A 15,800-nucleotide genomic window follows, 5' to 3' on the forward strand; every position below is an offset into this window, starting at 1 on the left:
CTTTTACTTAACCGTTTTATTATTTACCCCACCGGTTCTATTTCTTCATCCGGTTCCGATTCTTCTTCCGGTTCCGATTCTTCTTCCGGTTCCGACTCTTCTTCCGGTTCCTCTTCGGGAACTTGTGAATCAGTCCACAAATCATTCCAATTTACATTTGACTCTTCATTATTATTAAGTGAGTCAATGGGACTTGTTCTAGAGGTAGACATCTATCACATAATATCAAACGCGTTAAGAGATTAATATATCACATAATATTCACATGTTAAAAATATATAGTTTCCAACAAAATTTGTTAAGCAATCATTTTTCAAGTAAACACGGTCGAAGTCCAGACTCACTAATGCATCCTAACAAACTAGATAAGACACACTAATGCAAAATTCTGGTTCTCTAAGACCAACGCTCTGATACCAACTGAAATGTCCCATTCTTATTGATTAAAAACGTTCCATATTAATTGATTTCGTTGCGAGGTTTTGACCTCTATATGAGACGTTTTTCAAAGACTGCATTCATTTTTAAAACAAACCATAACCTTTATTTCATAAATAAAGGTTTAAAAAGCTTTACGTAGATTATCAAATAATGATAATCTAAAATATCCTGTTTACACACGACCATTACATAATGGTTTACAATACAAATATGTTACATCGAAATCAGTTTCTTGAATGCAGTTTTTACACAATATCATACAAACATGGACTCCAAATCTTGTCCTTATTTTAGTATGCAACAGCGGAAGCTCTTAATATTCACCTGAGAATAAACATGCTTTAAACGTCAACAAAAATGTTGGTGAGTTATAGGTTTAACCTATATATATCAAATCGTAACAATAGACCACAAGATTTCATATTTCAATACACATCCCATACATAGAGATAAAAATCATTCATATGGTGAACACCTGGTAACCGACAATAACAAGATGCATATATAAGAATATCCCCATCATTCCGGGACACCCTTCGGATATGATATAAATTTCGAAGTACTAAAGCATCCGGTACTTTGGATGGGGTTTGTTAGGCCCAATAGATCTATCTTTAGGATTCGCGTCAATTAGGGTGTCTGTTCCCTAATTCTTAGATTACCAGACTTAATAAAAAGGGGCATATTCGATTTCAATAATTCAACCATAGAATGTAGTTTCACGTACTTGTGTCTATTTTGTAAATCATTTATAAAACCTGCATGTATTCTCATCCCAAAAATATTAGATTTTAAAAGTGGGACTATAACTCACTTTCACAGATTTTACTTCGTCGGGAAGTAAGACTTGGCCACTGGTTGATTCACGAACCTATAACAATATATACATATATATCAAAGTATGTTCAAAATATATTTACAACACTTTTAATATATTTTGATGTTTTAAGTTTATTAAGTCAGCTGTCCTCGTTAGTAACCTACAACTAGTTGTCCACAGTTAGATATACAGAAATAAATCGATAAATATTATCTTGAATCAATCCACGACCCAGTGTATACGTATCTCAGTATTGATCACAACTCAAACTATATATATTTTGGAATCAACCTCAACCCTGTATAGCTAACTCCAACATTCACATATAGAGTGTCTATGGTTGTTCCGAAATATATATAGATGTGTCGACATGATAGGTCGAAACATTGTATACGTGTCTATGGTATCTCAAGATTACATAATATATAATACAAGTTGATTAAGTTATGGTTGGAATAGATTTGTTACCAATTTTCACGTAGCTAAAATGAGAAAAATTATCCAATCTTGTTTTACCCATAACTTCTTCATTTTAAATCCGTTTTGAGTGAATCAAATTGCTATGGTTTCATATTGAACTCTATTTTATGAATCTAAATAGAAAAAGTATAGGTTTATTGTCGGAAAAATAAGTTACAAGTCGTTTTTGTAAAGGTAGTCATTTCAGTCGAAAGAACGACGTCTAGATGACCATTTTAGAAAACATACTTCCACTTTGAGTTTAACCATAATTTTTGGATATAGTTTCATGTTCATAATAAAAATAATTTTCTCAGAATAATAACTTTTAAATCAAAGTTTATCATAGTTTTTAATTAACTAACCCAAAACAGCCCGCGGTGTTACTACGACGGCGTAAATCCGGTTTTACGGTGTTTTTCGTGTTTCCAGGTTTTAAATCATTAAGTTAGCATATCATATAGATATATAACATGTGTTTATTTGATTTTAAAAGTCAAGTTAGAAGGATTAACTTTTGTTTGCGAACAAGTTTAGAATTAACTAAACTATGTTCTAGTGATTACAAGTTTAAACCTTCGAATAAGATAGCTTTATATGTATGAATCGAATGATGTTATGAACATCATTACTACCTTAAGTTCCTTGGATAAACCTACTGGAAAAGAGAAAAATGGATCTAGCTTCAACGGATCCTTGGATGGCTCGAAGTTCTTGAAGCAGAATCATGACACGAAAACAAGTTCAAGTAAGATCATCACTTGAAATAAGATTGTTATAGTTATAGAAATTGAATCAAAGTTTGAATATGATTATTACCTTGTATTAGAATGATAACCTACTGTAAGAAACAAAGATTTCTTGAGGTTGGATGATCACCTTACAAGATTGGAAGTGAGCTAGCAAACTTGAAAGTATTCTTGATTTTATGTAACTAGAACTTGTAGAATATATGAAGAACACTTAGAACATGAAGATAGAACTTGAGAGAGATCAATTAGATGAAGAAAATTGAAGAATGAAAGTGTTTGTAGGTGTTTTTGGTCGTTGGTGTATGGATTAGATATAAAGGATATGTAATTTTGTTTTCATGTAAATAAGTCATGAATGATTACTCATATTTTTGTAATTTTATGAGATATTTCATGCTAGTTGCCAAATGATGGTTCCCACATGTGTTAGGTGACTCACATGGGCTGCTAAGAGCTGATCATTGGAGTGTATATACCAATAGTACATACATCTAAAAGCTGTGTATTGTACGAGTACGAATACGGGTGCATACGAGTAGAATTGTTGATGAAACTGAACGAGGATGTAATTGTAAGCATTTTTGTTATGTAGAAGTATTTTGATAAGTGAATTGAAGTCTTTCAAAAGTGTTTAAATACATATTAAAACACTACTTGTATATACATTTTAACTGAGTCGTTAAGTCATCGTTAGTCGTTACATGTAAGTGTTGTTTTGAAACTTTTAGGTTAACGATCTTGTTAAATGTTGTTAACCCAATGTTTATAATATCAAATGAGATTTTAAATTATTATATTATCATGATATTATCATGTATGAATATCTCTTAATATGATATATATACATTAAATGTCTTTACAACGATAATCGTTACATATATGTCTCGTTTAAAAATCATTAAGTTAGTAGTCTTGTTTTTACATATGTAGTTCATTGTTAATATACTTAATGATATGTTTACTTATCATAGTATCATGTTAACTATATATATATCCATATATATGTCATCATATAGTTTTTACAAGTTTTAACGTTCGTGAATCACCGGTCAACTTGGGTGGTCAATTGTCTATATGAAACATATTTCAATTAATCAAGTCTTAACAAGTTTGATTGCTTAACATGTTGGAAACATTTAATCATGTAAATATCAATCTCAATTAATATATATAAACATGGAAAAGTTCGGGTCACTACAAAACTGGTCCTAACCACATCATTAAATAATAATAAATATTAAATAAAAATAAAAGCATATAATAACACAATACTAACTTAAGGGCACTTTAGTAATCTTACATCTAGGCCCGATTGAGGATGTTACAAAAATTCCATAAATCACGGAAAAATTTTCGGAAGATATCAAGAAAAGTTTATTGTAACATATATGCTAAGATACGAAATCGTCTATATAATATGTATGCAATAAATGCAGGAAAACGTGTCTAGACTTAAGTCCAGACTCACTAATGCATCTTAATAACTATCCGTTAGACACACTAATGCAAGACCTGGTTCGCTAAGACCACCGCTCTGATACCACATAAGACGACCCGTCCTAATCCATAAGGACGAATACAATAACATATGATTACATTGCGAGGTATTTGACCTCTATATAATACATTTTACAAACATTGCATTCGTTTTTAAAAGACAACTTTCATTACATCGAAAGTTGACAGGTATGCATACCATTTCATAATATCCAAACTATAAATGACCTAATCTATCATTTACTTAATAGTAATCTTTATTGAACTCAACGATTTGAATGCAACGTCTTTTGAAATATGCTATGAATGACTCCAAGTAATATCTTTAAAATGAGCAAATGCACAGCGGAAGATTTCTTTCAAACCTGAGAATAAACATGCTTTCAAGTGTCAACCAAAAGGTTGGTGAGTTTATTAGTTTATCATAATCAATCATTTCCATAATTTTAATAGACCACAAGATTTCTATTTTCATTTTTCATAAACATCATCTCATATCAGGCATTTCGCACAAACTGCATAGAGATAAAAATTCATTCATATGTTGAACACCTGGTAACCGACCTTAACAGGATGTATATAGAATATCCCCATCATTCCGGGACTCTCATCGGATATGATAAATCGAAGTACTAAAGCAGTTCAAATTCTCTGACTGGGGCTTGTTAGTGCCCATAGATCTATCTTTAGGATTCGTGTCAATTACAGGTTATTTCCCTAATTCTTAGGCTACCAAGCTAAAAAGGGAAATATTCGGTTTGATAATCCAACATAGAATGTAGTTTCGATTACTTGTGTCTAATTTGTTAAACATTTATAAAAGCAGCGCATGTATTCTCAGTCCCAAAAATATATATTGCAAAATCATTTAAAAAGGGAGCAAATGAAACTCACTATATTGTATTTCGTAGTAAAAATACATATGACGTCATTGAACAAGTGCAAGGTTGATCTCGGATTCACGAACCTATATTAATTATATATATTTAAATGTTGGTCAATATCTGTCTAACAATTTAGGTCAGGTCATAGCGTATCACAATCTTAATGCTCGAGACTAGTATGCAAAAGTCGACATAAATCAACTTGACCCAGAATGACTTTAAAAATCTATACATGATTATTATATAACTTAAATATAGTTGTGATGACCCAAAAAATTTCGCATTAATAAATCAATTACAGGATAAAATATTTTCGACACGATAAGCGAACCTATTATGTTGAATCTTAAAACTTTTTGAACTAGTTTACATGTTCAAGTAACCTTTGATCATTCCCGACGATTCACGAACAACAATTTATAAATGGATATATATATATATATATATATATATATATATATATATATATATATATATATATATATATATATATATATATATAACTATTTAAACAAATAATTTAACTATATATGTTATATAAATAACTCGATATATATATCATTGAAATAGGTGAGATAGTCTTTGGACAAAAATGTGGGATTTTCTATTTTTTTTTTACTTTTGATAAACATGCATATCTATATAGATTCGATATTAGACGAGGAGAAAATTTAAAGTAGCTAGACATTTGATCATACAAGTTGACGTGTGTGTATATAATTAGTCTCACTTAAATTAGGTTAAAGATAAAATAAAGATTTATGTAAGACCCAAATATTTTTAGTGTACATAAGTGTATTTATGATGCTTGAAGTGGGGGTTTTGTTGTACATATTTAAAATGAAGAAGATTCTGATCTGGGGGTTCCACGCGCCGCGCAGGGTTCTGGCGCGTCGCGCCATTGTTCTGTGACAGATTCCTTCCTTTTTAAATTAGATATTTTGAGGGCAATTTGGTAAAATCACTTGGGATCCGACTTTAAGGCCCTAAACCAGTTGTTGGGGCCTCATTAACTCCATTTCCACCTACATCAACCTCATCCATTAAATTTGAGAGAGAGAGGGTTTTTCTAGAGTGAGAGAGCTCAAAATAAGGAAGAAGAAGGTTGAATCGGGTCTAAGTGCAAGCTTTAAAGTTGTTCATCTATCCTCTAGCTTCGTTTTAGTAGTAGTGGTGCATTACCTTAAAGTTTTAAGCTTGGTTTATCGATTCACCGAAGGCGTAAGGTGAGTGGAATAATTATATGCGTAGGTATATAATGTATTTATTTGTTGTAGCGTGAGATGTGAAGTGTCGATGTGCTAAGACACCACATTTCACGTGACGAGTGAAGTGTGGATGTGCTAAGACACCACTCAAAGCAATGTGACGGGTGAAGTGTCGATGTGTTAAGACGCCACCCCGGGTGAAGTGTCGATGTGTTAAGACACCACCCGGAGTGAAGTATCGATGTGCTAAGATGCCACTCCAAGAGATTAACGGGTGAAGTGCCGATGTGTTAAGGTGCCACTCGAGGTGAAGTATCGACGTGTTAAGATGTCACCTCAAGTAAAATGAAGAGTGAAGTGTCGAAGTGTTAAAACACCACTCGGGGTGAAGTGTCGACGTGTTAAGACGCCACCCAGGGTGAAGTATCGACGTGTTAAGATGGCACCCGTGGGGTTAGTGTACGAAATGTTAAGTGCACTAATGGTAGTTATGAACTCTGACGGTCTTTAAACACCGTTTCTTTGTTCGATTGGTTAACCATGGTTATTGTGTTGTAGTGTAAGCATATTATATTTGTTCAAGTTAAATATGCTATTGTTATGCTAGTTTGGTTATTGGAGGTTATAGCTTGTATTTATGACGATAAGCTAATTGTGTTTGCTAGCATGTATACGGTATGCGGGTAAGTATTTGCAAATAGATATATTATATATGTATGTGTATAAGTATTACATTCACTAAGCGTTAGCTTACCCTCTCGTTGTTTACCATTTTATAGGTTCCGGCGTGGACAAGGGTAAGGGCAAACGGTTGGATTAGAGATCCCGCTTTTTGTTAGGGGACGCTTTTTAGATGTGTTAGCTTTTGGAGTTTGACCGAGACTTGGGTAGTCTAACCCTAAACACCATGCTCGTAGGGTCGTTTGGAAATTAAACTAATGTGGTCGAAACTCAAACTTTTTTATGAAATTCGTAAAACAGCCGATGTGGCCCCCGCTTTGTAAAACTTATTTTATGTTTGAATAGTGTTAGTTTTACATATTTGGATATGTTGTTAAAAGCGTTTTGTCTAATTATGTCGGGAAGTGGCTGATCTTTTTCACGTTTCAAGACTTTTTGGACAGACCAGTTTGGCGCGCCGCACGAGGTCCTGGCGCGCCGCGCCAGTAGCTGAACAAACAATTTTTTTTTTATTTTTGCATATTTCGATTGCATATGGGTTGGGTTGTTCCAAGTGGTATCAGAGCATGGTTTAAGGGATTTAGGTGACTTGAGATAGGCGCCTAGACTTAGACTTTTTGTGTGTGCGTCATGCGGGACTTGTAAGACTTTGGGTCGGATCGGGTTTTGGTTAGTGCATAGGTTTATGTGAACTAATCATGCGCTATTGTTTTGTGTGGTATTTGAAATCGTCAAGCGAGATAGACGTTGTACTAGTGAGTTAATGCGATGTGCTCGCGTAACAATGATTAGCTACCATTGTTACGGGTTCAAATCGTGTCAAACAAGCAATGTACGATGATTGTTGAGCGAGATGGAGTAGTGTGGTGTATATGTATATACATATGTGTTAAGTCCATTCGTTTCGTTGCTTAATTTACTTCGTTTTATAGAATGAAGATGAGAAATGGACACGACACCAATGATGGAGGTACGAGTGAGGACGTTGAGTTCACGGCCAAAGTTGAGGCCATCTTTAAACGTCAAAAGGCGGAGTTCCTCGAGGATGTTAAGAAAATGTTTCTAGATACGATTGACGAGCAATTAGTCAACGTAGTCAAGGAGCAAGTGAAGGCCGTTCTTCATGAAGACAATGTGGGAAGACGGGACTTTCTCTATAAGAACTTCAAGGATTCTCAACCTCCCACCTTTGAAGGTGAACGAGACCCTCTAAAGAGTGCCCGTTGGATCTCCGATATGGAGGGGGCCTTCCGTACTTGTGAATGTCCTTCCGATAAGAAGACAAGGTACGGGTGTGGTATGTTGAGGGGTGATACTAAGTTGTGGTGGGATGCAAAACTCCAAGTTTATGGTGAAGAGCAATGCATGGAATTCACGTGGGATGAATTCAAGTCCGAATTTTTCAAGGAATACCGAACTTCGGCCGATCTTACTAGGCTTAAGGACGAGTTACGTTCCTTGAGGCAAGGGTCAATGGATTTGAACACTCTCAAATCCGTGTTTTTGTCCAAGACCCAATTTTGCCCGGAGTATGTCGGGAATGATAAGATGTTGAAGGAAGAATTTTACCGAACGTTGAATGATTGTTATCAAGATAAGATTAGTGTAACGGTGGTGAAAACCTTTGATGAGTTATTTGATATGGCCAAGGGTTTTTAGGCGCTCGTATTGAGGAAGAGCGGCTTTACTTTTGGCAAAAGAAAGAGTGAAGGTTCGAACCATTCGAACTTTTCGAACAAAAAGAACAAAAAGAGTTTCGGTAATGCTAGTGGTGGGAAGAAAGGTGCTACCGAGGATTTTTCTTACTCGTGTTACAATTGTGGACAAAAGGGCCACATGGCTCGTGAATATCCACGTTTATCCTCCACAACCAAAATCACTTGTTTCAATTGTGGTAAGGAGGGGCACAAAAGGCCCGAGTGTCCCGAGTTGCGCAATGATAATGTTAAGCGGTTAGAGAAGGCGGCGGGTACGGCTAGGGATCGCAATTATTTGATGACCAATGATGAAGCCAAGCAATCCAATGAAGTTGTCTCTGGTACTTTTATGGTTAATTCTAATCCGGCAAGGATTCTATTCGATAGCGGTGCAAATTTGTCGTTTGTGTCTCCTAAATTTGTGCCTAAACTTAATAGACCGTTAGCGAAGTTAAGTTGTCCGGTAGAAGTCGAAATAGCGGACGGCAAGACGGTGTTAGTGGTTGAGGTGTGTAATAATTGTGATGTTGTTTTTGGTGCCGAAAACTTTAAAATTGATCTCATCCCTATGACTTTGGGCGATTTTGATATCGTTGTAGGTATGGATTGGCTCGATCGAAATAGAGCCAATATTGCATGCCATGAAAAGTCTATTCGTGTGAAGACCCCAAGTGGGGGAGAGTTAATTATTCATGGAGATAGGCAAAGAAGACTTGTGCCGATATGTTCTTTTGCACGGCCACGTCGTTTCCTTGTTAGGGGTGGCATGGCTTTTCTTGCCCATGTTGTTGATACTCATGATGAGCCACCACCCATTCGTGAAATTCCGGTGGTAAGTGAATTTGAAGACGTTTTTTCGGATGAGTTACCGGGTGTTCCGGCGGAAAGACAAGTTAAATTTCGCATTGAGTTGGTTCCGGGGGCTACTCCCATTGCTAAAACTCCTTATCATTTAGCGCCGACAGAAATGCAAGAGTTGTTAAATCAAACCCAAGAGTTGCTTGAGAAGGGTTTTATTCGACCAAGTGCTTCGCCATGGGGCGCTCCGGTTTTATTCGTGAAAAAGAAGGATGGTAGTATGCGGATGTGCATCGATTACCGGGAGTTGAATAAAGTGACGATCAAGAATCGTTATCCATTGCCTAGGATTGACGATTTGTTTGACCAACTCCAAGGTGCAACGTATTTCTCTAAAATCGACCTACGGTCCGGCTATCACCAAATGCGGGTCCGTGAGGAAGATATCGAGAAAACGGCTTTTCGAACGCGTTATGGGCAGTTTGAGTTTGTGGTTATGCCTTTTGGTCTTACGAATGCACCGGCGGTATTCATGGACCTTATGAACCGAGTGTGCCAACCTATGTTGGACAAGTCGGTAATTGTGTTCATCGACGATATACTTGTTTATTCGAAGAGTATGAACGAACATGAGCGTCATTTGCGCGAAGTATTGAAGACGTTACGAAAGGAGAAGTTGTATGCTAAGTTCTCCAAATGTGAATTTTGGATAAGGGAGGTTCAATTCCTTGGTCACATTGTAAACAAAGACGGTATTCAAGTAGATCCAGGGAAGATAGAGACGGTGAAGAGTTGGAGACAACCGACTACGCCTACGGAAGTCCGATGTTTTCTCGGATTGGCCGGTTATTATCGTCGGTTTATCCAAGACTTTTCTAAGATCGCTTCTTCATTGACGAAATTGACGAGGAAGAACGCGAGGTTTAATTGGGAGAACGAACAAGAAATTGCTTTTCAATTGCTAATAGAAAAGTTGTGTCAAGCTCCGGTGTTAGTATTGCTGGAAGGTGTGGAAGACATGACGGTTTATTGTAATGCTTCGCTAAATGGGCTCGGGTGTGTTCTTATGCAAAGGGGTAAAGTCATCACTTATGCCTCTCGACAATTAAAGGAACACGAGACGAGATATCCGACTCATGATCTTGAGTTGGCGGCGGTTGTGCATGCGTTGAAAATTTGGCGCCATTACTTGTATGGTGTTAAAAGTACGATTTATTCGGATCATAAGAGCTTGAAACATCTCTTTAATCAACGAGATTTGAATTATCGTCAACGTAGGTGGATGGATGTGGTACAAGATTATGATTGTGAAATAGTTTATCATCCGGGAAAGTCGAATGTGGTCGCGGATGCGTTAAGTCGAAAGAGTCATCACCCGGCGTTACGATTGGGATTGTTACATATGATTATTACTAACGATTTTCTTGAAAAACTTGGTGTGACTCAAATAGAGGCTTACGTTCACAACAAGCATGCAGAACAAATTGTGGGGCAATCGGAATTCATTACTATAGGTTCGCGTGGTTTGTTGTCTTTTCAAGGAAGGGTGTGGGTGCCTAAGATGGGTGATTACCGGCGGGTGCTACTTGATGAAGCACATAAGTCAAAGTAATCCATTCATCCGGGCACGACGAAAATGTATCATGATTTGAGGAAGGATTATTGGTGGAAGGGCATGAAACGTGATGTTGTGAAATATGTTGAGCAATGCGTCACGTATTTGCAAGTAAAAGCCGAACATCAAAAGCCGTATGGTAAGTTGCAACCATTAGAAATTCCGAAGTGGAAATGGGAGCACATTACCATGGATTTCATTACAAAATTACCTAAAACGGCGAGAACCCAATTTGATTCAATTTGGGTGATAGTTGATAGATTGATGAAAAGCGCGTTGTTTATTCCCATTAAAGAAGCAATATCGTCGGAAGCCTTGGCTAAGTTGTTATCAAGGAAGTAGTATCGAGACACGGGGTTCCTATATCTATTGTTTCAGATCGAGATACTCGTTTTACATCTCGGTTTTGGGAAAAGTTTCATCAAGAGATGGGTACGCAATTAAAATTAAGCACGGCGTATCATCCTCAAACGGACGGTCAAACCGAATGTACAAATCAAACTTTAGAAGATATGTTACGGGCATGCATTATTGATTTCGGTGGTAGTTGGATGAGCATTTGCCTTTGGTGGAATTCTCGTACAATAATAGTTATCACACTAGTATCCGGATGCCACCTTATGAGATGCTATATGGGCGAAGATGTCGAACTCCGATTTGTTGGGGTGAAATAGGTCAAAGAGAAATCGGGAGTACTGATTTGGTTTTGGAGACGAATAACAAGATTGATATTATTCGGGATCATTTGAAGAAGGCTCAAGATAGACAAAAGTCGTATGCCGATAAACGTAGACGAACGATCGAATTTCAAGAAGGTGACATGGTGATGCTTAAAGTTTCGCCATGGAAAGGCATTATTCGTTATCGAAAACGGGGAAAGTTACCTCCCCGGTTTATTGGGCCATTTAAGGTTTTAGCTCGTGTTGGTGAAGTTGCGTATCGTTTGGAATTACCCGAAGAACTTACGGGGATCCATAATACATTTCATGTTTCCCATCTCCGTAAGTGTCTTGCGGATGATTCATCTTGGGTGCTATTAGACGAGATTGGGCTAAACAATAAGTTAGAGTATATTGAGAAACCGATTGCCATACTTGATGAGAAGGTTAAAAGGTTGAGACATAAAGAGGTTAGGACCTTTAAAGTTCAATGGCGACGGAGTAAGGGTTCCGAGTTTACTTAGGAGCCCGAAGAATTCGTGTTGGTTTATCTTCCCTCTTGTCATGCGGCTTGGATCACGAGGACGCGCTCCGATTCAAGTGGGGGAGAGTTGTAAGACCCAAATATTTGTAGTGTACATAAGTGTATTTATGATGCTTGAAGTGGGGATTTTGTTGTACATATTTAAAATGAAGAAGATTCTGATCTGGGGGTTTCGCGCACCGCGCAGGGTTCTGGCGTGCCGCGCCATTGTTCTGTGACAGATTCCTTCCTTTTTAAATTAGATATTTTGAGGGCAATTTGGTAAAATCACTTGGGATCCAACTTTAAGGCCCTAAACCAGTTGTTGGGGCCTCATTAACTCCATTTCCACCTACATCAACCTCATCCATTAAATTTGAGAGAGAGAGGGTTTTTCTAGAGTGAGAGAGCTCAAAATAAGGAAGAAGAAGGTTGAATCGGGTCTAAGTGCAAGCTTTAAAGTTGTTCATCTATCCTCTAGCTTCGTTTTGGTAGTAGCGGTGCGTTACCTTGAAGTTTCAAGCTTGGTTTATCGATTCACCGAAGGCATAAGGTGAGTGGAATAATTATATGCGTGGGTATATAATGTATTTATTTGTTGTAGCGTGAGATGTGAAGTGTCGATGTGCTAAGACACCACATTTCGCGTGACGAGTGAAGTGTCGATGTGCTAAGACACCACTCAAAGCAATGTGACGGGTGAAGTGTCGATGTGTTAAGACGCCACCCGGGGTGAAGTGTCGATGTGTTAAGACACCACCCGGAGTGAAGTATCGATGTGCTAAGATGCCACTCCAATAGATTAACGGGTGAAGTGCTGATGTGTTAAGGCGCCACTCGAGGTGAAGTATCGACGTGTTAAGATGCCACCTCAAGTAAAATGAAGAGTGAAGTGTCGAAGTGTTAAGACACCACTCGGGGTGAAGTGTCGACGTGTTAAGACGCCACCCAGGGTGAAGTATCGACGTGTTAAGAGATGCCACCCGTGGGGTTAGTGTACGAAGTGTTAAGTGCACTAATGGTAGTTATGAACTCCGATGGTCTTTAAACACCGTTCCTTTGTTCGATTGGTTAACCATGGTTATTGTGTTGTAGTGTAAGCATATTATATTTGTTCAAGTTAAATATGCTATTGTTATGCTAGTTTGGTTATTGGAGGTTATAGCTTGTATTTATGACGATAAGCTAATTGTGTTTGCTAGCATGTATACGGTACGCGGGTAAGTGTTTGCAAATAGATATATTATATATGTATGTGTATAATTATTGCATTCACTAAGTGTTAGCTTACCCTCTCGTTGTTTACCATTTTATAGGTTCCGGCGTGGACAAGGGTAAGGGCATACGGTTGGATTAGAGATCCCGCTTTTTGTTAGGGGACGCTTTTTGGATGTGTTAGCTTTTGGAGTTTGACCGAGACTTGGGTAGTTTAACCCCAAACACCATGCTCGTAGGGTCGTTCGGAAATTAAACTAATGTGGTCGAAACTCAAACTTTTTTATGAAATTCGTAAAACGGCCGATGTGGGCCCCGCTTTGTAAAACTTATTTTACGTTTGGATAGTGTTAGTTTTATATTTTTGGATATGTTGTTAAAAGCGTTTTGTTTAATTATGTCGGGAAGTGGCCAATCTTTTTCACGTTTCAAGACTTTTTGGACAGACCAGTTTGGCGCGCCGCGCGAGGTTCTGGCGCGCCGCGCCAGTAGCTGAACAAACAATTTTTTTTTTATTTTTGCATATTTCGATTGCATATGGGTTGGGTTGTTACAATTTCTAATGAGCAATAAAAGACTACGACATTTTGTCTCAAGATTTCAAGTTAAAATGATGGATATCACTAAACCTGCGCACTTTCACGAGAAAAATCATAACTAAATCATACTAACTCGAAAAATGGTGATTCCGATGTCCAGACGTTTGTAACTCAAAAATCTACAATTTTTGTGAAGACACCATACACGGATCACGTACCTATCTACGCGAAACGCGTAGTATTTTAAAAGGTTACACGGGAGATGTAATCTTTACGCGAAACGCGTAATTCGTTGGCATAAATTGAGGCGGCTTCACTGTTTTACACTGTTTAATACGTTTATTATGCATCATATATTATTTTATGATTAATTTTGTAATCCTTCGGCACATCAAAACAAGAAATGAGGCGGCTAATTTTTTTTTTCTTTTTGCACCCGTGAATACTTTTTGACTTAATTACAATTCAAGTGGCTTACAGATACTTATTATCAATCAATCTATCTATATATAATTCAATCTCCGGCTAGTAAACACACACACACACACATGCTATGTTATTACTAAGTATTACATTTTTTTTCTTCTTTTTCCAAGATAGTAGCCGAAGTATACTGTAATATATAATAAACGGGTATTTTTAATTCGGGTTTCAAACTGTTTTAAAATAAGGAAATATTGGGTATTGTTCGGGGTATTGTTCTTGAATCCAAGACCAACCATACAGTCATCTACTATCTTTACGTCTACGTAATTTGCCTACAATATTGAACCTCAATATTGAACAGTGAGTTTATCGATTCCCTTTTTAAATGCTTTAAATATTTTTGGGCTGAGAATACATGCAATTTATTTTAAAAACAATGGACATAAGTACATACTTATTCTACACTGAGTAAAACCGAAAATCCCTTAGCTTTGGTAACAAGTAGCTGCCAGTACATAGGATGTGGACTGGTGGGCGCGAATAATTGTATATGGATCCATAGGGCTTGACATCCCCGTCCGAGCTAGAGCACTAGACTTTTAACGGACGTATATTATTTGATTTTACGACACGTTGGTTTGCGTGTATTAAAACGAATAGGGTAATTATTATTATAGCATTAAGTTTAGTTACCAGGGTGCTCTGTTATGTAGAATCTATTGATAAACTTTTGATGAAATCTTGTGATCCATCTTTATATACTTATGACTCGAGCAATTAAAACTATAACTCACCAACATTCGTGTTAACCTTTTTAGCGTGTTTTGTTCTCAGGTCCTTAGACTGCTTCCACTATGATGTGCTTGTTGCCTGCATGGAGTCTCTCATGCTTTGTATAAAGTTTATTGCATTCGAAACAAAACTACGTTGTGTAATAAATAAATTGACTGTGATGTCAACCTGTAAAATAAAGACTTTTGTATTTTGGGGATTTGCTTATACTTAAGCACTCGCCCACATGTTTATAACTTTCTATGTTTAGAAAGTCACTTATTTTAATGAATGCAATATTTTATCAAAACGTATCATATAGAGGTCAAAACCTCACTGTGGAATCAATGATTAACGTGCCGCGTCAAAAGCAATTTTGACGGGTCGTTACAGTTGGTATCCGAGCTTGAGGTTATAGGGAACCAGAATTTGAATTAATGTGTTTAACTGATAATTGTTAGGATGCATTAGTGAGTCTAGACTATGACCATATCTGTTTTTACCAAATTTTACTTATCATTTTGTCAAAAAATTATATGTGATATATCTATATGCTAAGATAATTGTTGTTTCAATTATGTGATAGATGACTTCTTCTAATCCCATCATTTTGTACCATTCTGAATCGGACACTGAGTCTATTCTTTCCATAACTAAAAAGGGCGTTCCAATACCTATTAAAGAAGAAATTGTGTTAGCCGAGAAATCTCAAGTCCCCGTAAACCTAGAGAAGGATTTCGCTAATGAAATAAAAGAAATCACTAAGAAGGAATTCAAACTTGCTATAAAGAACCACAAAAATAAAAAGTCCTTAA

The sequence above is a fragment of the Rutidosis leptorrhynchoides genome, chromosome 3 (genome assembly GCF_046630445.1).
Source record: "Rutidosis leptorrhynchoides isolate AG116_Rl617_1_P2 chromosome 3, CSIRO_AGI_Rlap_v1, whole genome shotgun sequence".
NCBI lineage: Eukaryota > Viridiplantae > Streptophyta > Magnoliopsida > Asterales > Asteraceae > Rutidosis > Rutidosis leptorrhynchoides.